Source organism: Dermacentor silvarum, chromosome 10 (genome assembly GCF_013339745.2).
Source record: "Dermacentor silvarum isolate Dsil-2018 chromosome 10, BIME_Dsil_1.4, whole genome shotgun sequence".
Classification (NCBI taxonomy): Eukaryota; Metazoa; Arthropoda; class Arachnida; order Ixodida; family Ixodidae; genus Dermacentor; species Dermacentor silvarum.
Window position 1 is genome coordinate 45,172,182 of NC_051163.1, and position 12,733 is coordinate 45,184,914.

Consider the following 12,733-nt stretch of genomic DNA (forward strand, 5'->3'; position numbering starts at 1 on the left):
ACAGCTCAAATCACCACCATTGTTTCTACATACGGTCCATTGCCGTACTATAGTGCCTAGAATATACTTAAGTATATTCTATTCTAGGCACTATAGCTGTACTCAACGTTACCTTTTCGCATTCTTCTTTCTCTCAAACCTCTCCCAATACACCGCTGCGAACCGCACCGGACTGCTGTGCACTAGCAGGATCATTGCACGAGCGCATCTTTCCGACCAAGCGCCACACTCGACGGGCTTCGCACCTCAACTAACTTGGTTTACAATCTACAGAACGCACGTGAGAGGAGGTGCCTGCACATTAACACGAATAAAGCTAAACATAAACGAAAGAGAGAGAGAGAGATTGTGGTCGCCTCTTCCTCTTCACAACCACAATCTCTCTCACTTATGTTTTTTTTTTTTTTTTTTTTCAGGGGCTTTGTTCGTCACTTCCGCTCAGGGGCGTCCTAGTCGGTGGATGCATAGACGATGTCGCAGTCATCATCCGTGTTCTCGACGACGAAGAACGCTCGCGCCACGCGCCAGTCCGTGCTGCCGTTCTTTCGAACGTCTGGTGTCCTTCAACGGTATGGCATCGATTTTATACTTTTAGTTCACCGTTGTTTCGCCGTTTCCTGAGTCTTTAATGCGCGGTGTGTTTTTCAGTAACGCAGGCCAGCTTCAGATGTGTTTTGCGCCATGAAACCTTCACCCTTTGGCTGGATTCACATAGCCGTCAAACGCCTCGTCCGGTGATGGGCACGGCACTGCCGCTCGTAATGAGCCAGTGTTTTCTCGGCCATTACTCTTCAAAAATAGCACGCCGATGGCCTTGGTTGATGCTTCTAAAGTCGCCGCTGTCCTATTTTTTATAACAAATGGCGAGAAAACATTGTTTCGTGACGGACGCCGGTGCCGTGACGGTGATTGGACGGGGCGGGGCATTTGACGGCTCTGTGAATCCGGCCTTAGGTGGCTTAGTTGCCTGCAGAGCTTGCTTCTTGTGCAGTGGCGTCAACTGCTTCCCTGTGGCTCTGACCCCGTATAATGTAACTATTGCGGTAATTAGTGCCAAAAAGGCGGCAAAGGGCAAGCCTTGGGACGTCCGCCGCCTCCTCTTCCAGAAGGTCACTCTAGGCCGTCCTTTAGGCAAAAAGCGTATGGGGCGCGATGCACTAGACGTTGTCTGTGCTCAACACAATTACGAAGGCTCTACTTTCACTGACAATCCGCCGAGCCCATTCTTTTCGTCGCGATTACTTCGCCAGAAAGGCTCAGTCCTGATGGTTTTCATCTGCGGAGCAACTTTTGGCGTACATGTCAACATTTTCTGTCACTTTCTCGCTCCGTTGAAAAAACATTGAGATGTTTTTCCGCGAGCTTTTAGAAGCCTTGTCGTAAGTCCTGTCCACTCAAATAGCGGTTGTTATTGATCTGCCCCTACTACTATCCTTAGACTTGTGATCTTCCTTTCATGATCAAATAACGACGACTGTCAGGTTTCCCATCATTCGATGCACTCAACATATCAATCTTAATGACGAGCCTAAATCACAGTGCTTGTGAGAGATTACGAAGGTTTTCAAAAAAATTACAGGAGATAGACACCACCTTTTCTTTAACAGCGACGCTGTTTAAGCCAGTCGTAATTTGTGGTTTGTATCAAGAAACTATTATCAGCAATGAAGAAATAAATAAAAGAAAACAAACTTTCTTGCCGAGGCGAGATTAGAACCCGCGTAACCAAGGCGAGCGTCGTAACCACTAGGCTATACAGCCACATTTTTTTCTTTATTGAAAGCTATACAGCCACGCTGTATATGCTATACAGCCACAGCAAGGTTCGCGCCATTTATACTCGCCAGCGTTCTGAAAGCGAGTGCCCGCGATCAACGAGTGAGGTGTGTTTCTGTTTGCCTGTGCGCGCGTGACACCACACTTGTGCATTTAGTAAGCGAATGCTCACGAGCTTATACAGCCGATAAAACTATTTAACTTGTAAACATTCGCTTACTAACTAAATTAACAAATACGGTGTCACGCGTGCACAAGTAAACATGAAAACATCTCGCTTGATGACCGCGGAAACTCGCTGTCAAAACGCCGGAGTAAGGAGGTGCCCGGCAGCAGCAGCAGCGACCGAATTTACCTTCGTGGCGTCTCTCGCTTAATCGCGAACTAAGCGTCGAAAGCACAGCGTATACTAAGCTACCGGCACAAGTTGTACTTTTTCCACATCGCAGATTGCATTGAAGATGAAGCCCGTGCAGGCGCGCACTTTTCCCACGTCGCAGATCGCTTTCAAGATACGCCGCGCCGTAAGCAGCAGCCGCCGGAGCAGAAAGACCCCCGTGCCTCGCGAGCGACAGAAGCGCGCTTACACCCTGTTACAAATGCGTATGGCTCATTGAATGTGAACCATGTTGACCAGCGAAGTACAGCCACCGAGGAAACAGGCCAAGCACGCCTAGTAGTTGGCCCGCTAAGCGCAGCCACTGAAGAAGCAGGCCAAGCACGCCTAGTGTTCTTGAACTCACATGTTTATTGCCGTCTGAACGCCAACTACCGCACCCACTTATCCCTTGCCCGCTAGGCATGGCGCGGTAGCAACACAAAAGGGCAGCGCTGCTTGGGTGCGCTGCGTTCCGGCAACTTAATCATTATATCACTCCTCCCCTCTTAAGATACATGCTACGGGGAGTACTTGATAACAGGTTTTCGAGTTCTTGTGCTACGCCGCAACTTTAGAGTGCAAGGTGCAGCCATGACAGGGTTGTTCACGGCACAGCTACTTCCAGATACACTTCCAGGCGATTGTTCCTCGTGTAGCACGTCGGGCGCAGCTGGGAGATGTACGTCTGGTTCTTTCTCATGAAGCACATCCGGGACCGCTGGAGAATGGATGAGCGGCTGCTCCAGATGAGGAAAAGCTTCTGCGCCAGCAGGACGAAATGGCGCTGTCTGCGCAAGTGGTCATTGTGTCGGTTCCATGTCGAACCGTCTTGACGAAGGACACGGGCCGACTGTGGATTGACGTCCAAAACACTGGCAGGTACCCATGGTGCACCTGTGCGGAAGTTTCTCGCATACACTTTATTTCCCGGTTGGAGTAATGGTGCCTGCCGTGACCCTTTTGTCAGCTTCTGTTTCAGTTGTTTGAAGAGCACTGATGCTTGTAGACTAGGCCGCAGGACATCCAACGGAGTCTTGAACACTCTCCCCATTAGGAGCTCACATGGTGGCCGACCCGTTACTTCATGTGGGGTTGTTCGATAATGAAATAAGAACCTGGAAATCTGTGTTTTGAAATCGCCAGAGTCAGACTTCCTAAGTTTGTTCTTTACGGTCTGTACCACTCGTTCTGCTGCACCGTTCGAGGTGGGTGATACGGTGGTACAAGCATGCGGCGTATTCCGTTTCGAGTTAGGAACTCAAGGTACTGTGCACTGGTAAACGCAGAGCCATTGTCAGAGACTATTACGTCCGGGAGGCCGTGCTGAGCGAATGCAAGTCTCAGGGCAGAAATGGTAGCTTCTGCAGATGTAGATGACACAGGGAAAACTTCTATCCACTTCGAGAAAGCATCCGCGATAACTAAGAACGTGTGTCCAAGAAATGGTCCCCCGAAATCAATGTGAAGCCGTGACCAAGGTCGGTGCGGAAACGGCCAAGGCATCTGTTGGACCGGCTGCGCAGCCCGTTGTTGAACCTGGCACGTAGCGCAGTTTTTCACACTGTTGGCAATGTCATTGTCTATGCCTGGCCACCAGACATGGCTTCTGGAAATCATTTTGCTTTTTTCAATACCAGGATGACTGGCATGAAGTACTCCAAGTACTTGGGCCTGCAGTGATTTTGGAACCACGACTCTTGATCCCCATAGTAAGCAGCCTTCATGGAGACTGAGTTCTGAGCTTCTTGTGTTGAAAGGGTTCCACTCTGGCCCAGCTGGGAGGCTCTCTCCTTTCAATACAGAATGCACAACGTGACCCAGAACTGGATTGTTCCTGGTGGCTCGTGCCACCAGAGCAGGTGAAAGAAGTCGTGGATAGGCCTCCTCCAACATGAAAATCTTGGCAGGGTCAGGTAACGCACTGCTCTCGTTCGGTAGTGGAAGTCTGCTAAAAGCATCATCATGGCGAAGTTCTCTTCCAGGCTTGTATACAAGTGCGTATAATTGTACGCGGATAGCTTGAGAGCCCACCTGACCAATCTTGGTGATGCTTGCACAGGGACGGGCTTGTTGGCACCCAGCAGTTCAAGAAGTGGCTTGTGATCAGTGTATACTTCAAACGGTATGCCCCACAAGTACTGGTGGAACCAATCTACACCAAACATGAGTGCCAGGGCCTCCCTATCAAGTTTACTGTAGTTTCGTTCTGCTTTTAACAAGTTCCGTGAGGTAAAAGCAATGAGATGTTCTCGGCCATCAGCATCTTTGTGAGCCAGAACTGCACCTATGCCATAAGGTGACGCGTCACAGCTGAGACACACACGCCTGTCAGGACGGAAATGCACGAGAATAGGAGCTGAGGTCACCAGGTGCTTGCAGGCTGTGAATGCATCTTGCTGATCCTGCCCCCACTCCCATTTCTTTCCATCACAAAGAAGAGAGTGCAGGGGAGAAAGAAGTGCAGAAAGATTAGGCAAAAAACGCCGATAGAAATTGACAAGTCCCAAGAAACTCTGAAGTTCTTTGACGTCTTTTGGCACAGGGGCATGCAGAATGGCAGCCACCTTGTCGAAGTTCGGGGAAAAGGCCTTCCTTGTTGATGGTGTGCCCAAGATACACCACTTGTGGCACGAAGAAATTACACTTCTCGAGTTTCACTTTAAGGCCAGATTCTTGAAGCTTGCGAAGCACATCACGAAGGTTGTTGAAATGCTCAGCATAATTAGCACCTGTGACAAGAATATCGTCGAAATAGACGGCCACATGTGGTAGCCCTCCTAGCAAGTTCTCCATCTCACGTTGAAGTATAGCAGGAGCTGACGACACTCCAAAAGGCAAGCGGGTGTACTGAAAAACGCCATGTGTGTCGAAATTGTGACGCACTCTCTGGAGGCCTCATCAAGCACTACTTGCTGATACGCGTCGCGCAAATCGAATTTGGTGAATTTCTCAACCCCTGCAAGGACAGTCCACAGGTCCTCAATCCTTGGAATTGGATATTTGTCCACTGTCGCTACTGGGTTGATGGTGACACTAAAATCTCCACAGATTCTGATGGCCCATCCTTTTTTTACCACAGGAACAATAAGTGCAGCCCACCTTGATGTTTTCACGGGAACAAGGATAGAATCTTTCCTTAATCGTTGTATTTCTTGTGTGCCTCCATCTGTCAAGGCATATGGCATCAGGCGTGGCTTGAAGAACCGGAGTGGGGCACCAGAAGGAACATGTAATGACGCTTTAGCACCTTTGAACGTACGAAGACCTTCTTCGAACACCTCTGCAATGTCTTGGACTAGGTGTTTTATGTCAGAAAGTGCATGTATATTTACATCAACATTGGATAGGCCGATGCCCAGCTCGCGCATCCAGTTGCGTCCTAGCAGAGTAGGTGAACTGTCCCCGGTCAGAAAAATAGGTAGATCCGCCTCCTTGCCATGAAACTTCACAAGGACATCAGCCTTGCCTTCAACTTTATTCAGATCCCCGGAATAGCGTCGCAGAAACACTTGCGACGGCTGCACATTAACCGAAGGCAGAAACTGTAGAAGCCGCGACTTTGCAATGACGGAGACGCTTGCCCCTGTGTCCACTTCCATGCAGACCGGCTTGCTGCAAAGGTCAACGGTGACGGTGAACGGCTGAGGCGATTCGGCGTAGTTAATTTGCCACATGTCGTTGACTTCTGAAGGCGAAGCTGTAGCGGCATCTTCATCTTTTACAGTGTGCACGCGAAGGCGGATGCTTGACTGCGAACTTCGTGCAGTGGACGAACGCTGCCTGTGAGGACTGCTGCTTCGGGCTTGGCTGTCCTTTCGTTTCGTGTTGCAAACTTTCGCTAGATGACCCCGTTTGTGGCATTAACTGCAGACAGTCTTCACATGCTTGCATTCGGATGCAAGATGTCCACCCCCGCAGCGATAGCAAGTGACGGCCACGGAGCCTACGAAACGCGGAGGGTCGAAAAGGTGCCGTTAGGGTTAGCTTGTGCAATCTCCCCGGCATCCTTTTTTTTTTTTTTGCTGCTTCCATTGCTAGGGCTGTCTGCATGGCATCCTGGAATGTGAGGTCCGATTTTTCCAGCAATCTTGTTTGAATGTCTGCGTTGTTCACACCACACACAATGAGGTCGCGTATCATGTTTTGTAGTTCGGCACCGAAGTTGCAATTCTCAGAGAGGCTTTTCAGCGTTGCAGTGAACGCGCTGATAGATTCGCCTTCCGCGCCAACGCGGGAGTTGAAACAGAAACCCTGCAAGACTGCACACGGCTTCGGGCAATAGTAGTTTCCAAGAACCAAAAGAATCTGTTCGAGAGTTTTCTCACTCAGCTTGTCGGATTTTACCAAGTTGCGAAGCAGCGCATAGATCTTCTGCCCGCAACAACTGATAAATACGGACGCTTGCTTGTCTTCGGCGATACCATTCGCCACAAAAAATGCTTCGAGTCAGTCCACATAGCAGGGCCAGTCGTTTCCTCCTTCCTTGAATGGCTCGAGACTGCCGAAATTTGGCATGTTGAACGGGTGGACAAGGAACGCAGACTCACTTGAAACTGCCGTGCGAGAAACGCCGACTCACTTGAAACTGCCGTGCGGGAAACGCCGACTCACTTGAAACTTATCACCTCGTCGCCAGCTGTTACAATTGAGTATGGCTCATTGAAAGTGAACCATGTTGGCCTGCGAAGTACAGCCACCGAGGAAACAGGCCAAGCACGCCTAGTAGTTGGCCCGCTAAGCGCAGCCACTGAAGAAGTAGGCCAAGCACGCCTAGTCTTCTTGAATTCACATGTTTATTTCCGTCTGAAAGCCGACTACCGCGGCCACTTATCAGTTGCCCGCTAGGCATGGCGCGGTAGCAACACAAAAGGGCAGCGCTGCTTGGGCGCGCTGCGTTCCGGCAACTTAATCATTGTATCACACCCCGCCTTCGTTTATTAGGTGCGCAGGATTGAGCCACGATGGTCGGCTCACCCGAAGAGACGGTCATTTGTGGCATAGTCTCCTATATACTTTAGGGGGCCATGTTTGAGGAATAGCCAGCCGTACGTGTGCAGGCGCGAGTACGAGCGGGTGCGAGATGCGACAATCTGTGGTCATTTGCTCCTTGAATATCTGACTTCGCATAGGTACTACGGAGGAGAGCTTTCTTTGTTCTCTTTGTATGTCTTTCTCCTTAGGCATTAAGGCCGTGCTGTGTAAGGTCGTGTTACCGCAGTCGTGTCTGTGTGTTGATGCCGTGCGTCGTCCACAAACTTTCCTCGTGCGTCTCCTTGGATGCTGCTGGGGCAGGGCATTGGCGCGGATGGTTGCGAGGTTGAGTGCGCTGACGATGTCCATGCGCGAGTTAATTTACGCTCCGACTTTAGCTGCCGGTGCGGTGAACGAGATGAAGCAGTGGGCACAGACGCCCCCCCCCCCCCCCCCCCGTTTGGCGATAGGAACGCGCATCACTTGCACTGTGGCGTATCTGAGGCACGTGAAGCAACTCGAAATGCTTCAAGAAACGATGTGAAACGCTGCGCAATGGTTGTACGCACGCCTTTGACAACGCTACCCTCGCTGCTGAAAGGCGCGTCGTTCCGTTTTCAACGACACTGAAAGTATTCGTGTGGAAAGTGGACACGGCCAGAGCGAAAAGTAAGGAGACGGCGGGATGATGAAGCCACCTGTTGAGGCCGCAACAATAACGACGACCCGGTAGGTTTTTGTGGCAGTTCAAAGTGCATGTTTCCGAGAGCGCAAGCACGACCAGGTAAGAGTTATGCCGCAGACATTACGCGGTGCGCGCAATTGCGTAAAATAATTCGGGGACACATACTGACTGAGCACATGCGATGCGAAATGAGAGGCACGCATATATTTGGAGATGTGCGCCCATAAGCCTTCAAACCATGCACTTTCTGCTGCCACTCGCAAGTCTTTGCATTCGCGTCACTAGCAGACGGTACGCTATTATTAAAGGAAAACCACTTGGCCAAGAGGGAATTGTCTCGTGTCTTATGTAGAGCAAACGTAGACCAAGGGGTCAACTATAATAAAACACAGGGTTCCTGTGATCCTTAGAAGTTATGGAAAAAAGTAAAACGGTAATTTCTCATGGGTTGAATGGCAATGCATCTCTGTAATGCGGGGAAGCATACAGTGCATTACAGTGAGGCAAACCGAGAATTAGCGCGCGTTCTAAGTGTAAGCAACATGTTATAAAACCTCTTAACCTCACTGAGTCATGGTTCTCGCCGTTATTTTTATCTCACTTGCTCACCTAAGGCTTCCGCGATGGCTTAAGTATATAGTGTATTGCAGTAAAGCGAAATGAGAAATTCCGCGCGGAATTGGGTATTATAAAGCTTCTCCACAGTACTTGCATGTAATTCGGGGAAATCATCTAGCAAGCGAAATTAAATGTAATACCCGCTGACGGAGGCCTCAGGTGCACACCTGGTAATATATTAAAGGCGAGAACGGTAGCCCACAGCGATGTCCGGTTTTCATTAAATGTTGCTTATCCTTAGTACGCGCGCAAATTCTCGCCACGTTTTGTTGCAATACACTGTATGCTTCACTGCGGAGGCCTCAGGTGGGCATTTGAGATGACAATACGTTGCTTACACTTAGTACAGGCGAAAATTATCAATTCGCTTCACTGCAATACCCTGTATGCTTCACTGCGGAGGCCTCAGTTGGGATCCTGAAATAATAATAGAAGCGAGAACCGTGGCCCAGTGAATTTTCCGGTTCTTGTTGCTTACATGTTTCCATCTTACATGCTGATTACACGTAGTGCGCGTGCAGATTCACACTTCTCCTCACACACTGTGTGTTTCCATACACTATGCTTTGCCGTATTACAAAGATGCATTGCTATGAAGCCATGAGAAATTGCTGTTTTCTTTTTTTTTTCCAAAACATTTAGAATCACAGAATGCTCTGCGCTTTAGTAGAGTTTCTCCCTTGGTCTACGTTTGCTCTATAGAAGACACGAGACAATTGCCTGTTCGGCACGTGGTTTTACTTTAATGATAGCGTACCGTCTTGATCCTCACGCGAATGCAAAGCCTTGCGAGTGGCAACAGGAAGTGCATATGGTCTGAAGCATGGTTTGAAGGCTTATGGACGCACATCTGCAAATATATGCGTGCCTCTCATTCCGCATCGCATGTGCTCAGTCACTCTGGGCCACCGAATTATTTTACACAATTGCGCGCACCGCGTGAGGTTGGCGGCATAACTCTTACCTGGTCGTACTTGCGTTCTCGGAAATATTCACTTTGAACTGTCACAAAAACTTGCCGTGTCGTCGTTACTGTTGCGGCCTCAACAGGTGGCTTCATCATCTCGCCGTCTCCTTCCTTTTCGCTGTGGCCGTGTCCGCTTTCCGCACGAGTACTTTCAGTGTCGTTGAAAACGGAGCGACGCGGGCTTTCGGCAGCGAGGGTAGCGTTGTCAAAGGCGTGCGCACAACCCATGCGCAGCTTTGCACACCATTTCTTGAAGCATTTCAAGCTGCCTCACGTGCCTCGGATACGTCCCAAAGCAAGTGATGCGCGTTCCTATCGCCAAACGGGGCCTCTGTGCCCGCTACTTCACCTGGTTCACGGCACCGGCAGCCAAAGTCGGAGCATAAATTAACTCGCGCATGGACATTGTCAGCGCACTCAATCTCGCAACCGTCCGTGCCATTGCACTGCGCCAGCAACATCCAAGGAGACGCACGAGGAAAGCTTGCGGAAGACGCACGGCATCAACACAGACACGACTACGGTAACACGACCTCGCCCCGCACTGCCAGCACGCCTAAGGACAAAGGCATACAAAGAGAGCAAAGAAACCTGTCCTCCGAAGTACAAAGGCGAAGTCAGATATTCAAGGAGCAAATGACCACTGATTTTCTATATCGCGTCTGCGCACAAACGTAGAGCAATTCCTCAAATGAGCGTCTCATGGCGGACCCTCGCAAGCTTCCACTCGCATATGCAGCGTACGGCACGCGGTGACGATGTTACCGTGCTTGGACTTTACACATGGACGTCGATAAATGCAGTCAGAGTGTCCATATATTTGCTATCGCAATGAAAACGCGCTTCGTTCCGTTCACTAACGTGAAAGAGTAACTCTAGCAGAGCATGTGTGCTCGCGTTTCCTCCCGGATGGAAAATGGGAGGAGGGGATGAGGGAGAGAAGGAAAGTTAGAAGACGAAAGTTTCTGGAAAATAGTTTTCGGGTTAACAAACAGCGCTCGATGGTTGCCGACTCACAGATATTTCAAAGTAGTATTTTCCTCAATATGCGGCGCAACAAAAAGTGTGCAATCCAGGCGGTTTGTAGAAAATCGGGCAGGGCATAAAGTCATGTTCAGTCAGCAACGACAGTGGTCACGTAACTGTAACCTCTCGCGTGCGTAAACAAGCCTATATAATATTTGTCCGACAGCAGTTAGAGTACACTTCATCCATCTAGTCGCCTCATCAAAAATACTTAACAGACAAGTTAGAAGCGATCCAGAACAGAGCATGTCGTTCTATTTCGCGGAATTACAACATGCTCGAACTTTCACTCCAGCCGTTAAAGACCCGTCGAGACGTTGCCCTTTTATCTATCTTTCATAAATACGCTCATGCCACTCGGTCACCCCTACCACAATTACAACGTCCCTCTGACTTATCGCATAGATTACGTAACAACTACAGCGACGCCCGCATTTACGGCACTACACGTGCTTTCAACTTCTCGTCACTCCCGCGCGTCATCCGCCTGTGGAACAATCTTCCCCATCCTCCTGCAGTGCAGTCACGACATCTTTCGCGAACATCTGCTCAGACACTTCATTGATAACACTCAGCACGCCCGTTTGTTCTCGTGATTCATACAATTTGTCGTTTCTGTTTTGCATTGTGCATAAAACTTCATGCATTTCCCTTATTGTGTTCCATGATGCGTAGTTTGGTTGTACTTCATAGCATTTCCAAATTGCAATATCTTGTAATCTTTTTTATATAACCACTAGTTTTGTACTTAGCTCTATCTTGCAGTTATGTTTTTTTTATTGTTATCCTAATATGTATTGGCTTTTTTATTTGACCCCGTTACACAATGCCTCTGACGAAGCCTGTAAGGTATTTGTAAATAAAAATAAATAAATAAATACCAAATGAACGCGCGCATTATCATCATAATCATCATCAGCCTATCTTTTATGTCCACTGCAAGCCAGAGGCTCTCCCTGCGATCCCCAATTACCCCTGTCTTTCGCTAGCTGATTCCAACTGGCGCCTGCACATTTCCTAATTTCATGACCCCACTTAATTATCGGCCGTTCTCAACTTCGCTTCCCTGGCAACCATTCGGTAATACTAATTGTCCGCCGGTTATCTGCCTTACGCATTATATGGCCTGCCTAGCTCCATATGTTTTTCTTAATGTCAACCAGAATATCGGCTATCTCAATTCGCTCTCTGATCCACACCGCTCTCTACCTGTCTCTTAATATTGCGCCTAACATTTTTTGTTTCATCGCTCCTTGTGCGGTCCTCAACTTGTAAACCTTTTTCGCTACCTTATAAGTTTCTGTCCGATATGTGTGCACCGGAATAATGCAATGATTGTACAGTTTTCTTTTCAACAACAGTGGTAAGGTCCCAGTCAGGATTTGGTAAATACTTGCCGTAAGCACGCCAACCCATTTTTATTCTTCTGTAAATTTACTTCTCATGATCAGGGTCGTGTAAATAATTTACCTAGGTAAACGTACTCCTGAACAGACTCCAGAGGCTGACTGGCGAGCTTGATTTCTTGTTGCCTTGCCAGGATATTGAACAGTATCTTTGTCTTCTGCATATTAATCTGCAACCCCACTGCTACACTTTCACGGTTAAGATGCTCAATCATTTGCTGTAATTCATCCCCATGTGTTGCTGAACAGGACAATTTCATCTGCAAACCGAAGGTTTATAAGATATTAGCCGATGTTCAGGAATAGATATTCTACAATGGATAGCATCCATTTCATCATTTAGGTAATCAAGAAATCTGCGGAGTACATTCAACCTCTCTATATGGTTTTCATTGACTATGAAAAGGCATTTTATTCAGTAGAGATACCAGCAGTCATAGAGGCATTGCGTAATCAAGGAGTACAGGAGGCATACGTGAATATCTTGGGAAATATGTGGAACCATTCCACAGCTACCTTGGTTCTCCACAAGAAAAGTACAAAGTTACCTATCAAGAAAGGGGTCGGGCAAGGAGACACAATCGCTCAATTGCTATTCACGGCATGCTTAGAAGTAGTCTTCATGCCATAGAGTTTCTCACTGTAAGACATATAGGGTATTCTGGCGCCATCGTTTCTGCGAGTTTATTAAATGGCGCAATTCCATCATCGGAATGACGGGATAAGTGGCTGCGAGGCTTGTGCTGGCTGGTGTTGTACGAGGCTTCGTCTAAAACGGGGATATGGCTACACAAATAATGCGTTCTTAAGCTAAAATTTACAAAAAAAAAACGCTTTCAGTCAGCTATATTACATCTCTCAATAAAGTTTACTCAAATACAATGCAGAATATAGAATAAAAGCAA

At 48.4% G+C, this 12,733-nt stretch overlaps 1 protein-coding gene across 1 annotated transcript in view; it reads left to right on the forward strand.

The window, feature by feature from the left end:
* Window positions 1-479: 479 nt before the first annotated feature.
* Window positions 480-12,733, forward strand: part of LOC125941011 (calcium-activated chloride channel regulator family member 3-like) — a 226,166-nt gene continuing 213,912 nt past the window's right edge. Inside the window, exon 1 of the mRNA XM_049657887.1 lies at window positions 480-569. The gene's annotated coding sequence lies outside the window, so the exon portion shown is untranslated. The remainder of the gene's footprint in view (window positions 570-12,733) is intronic.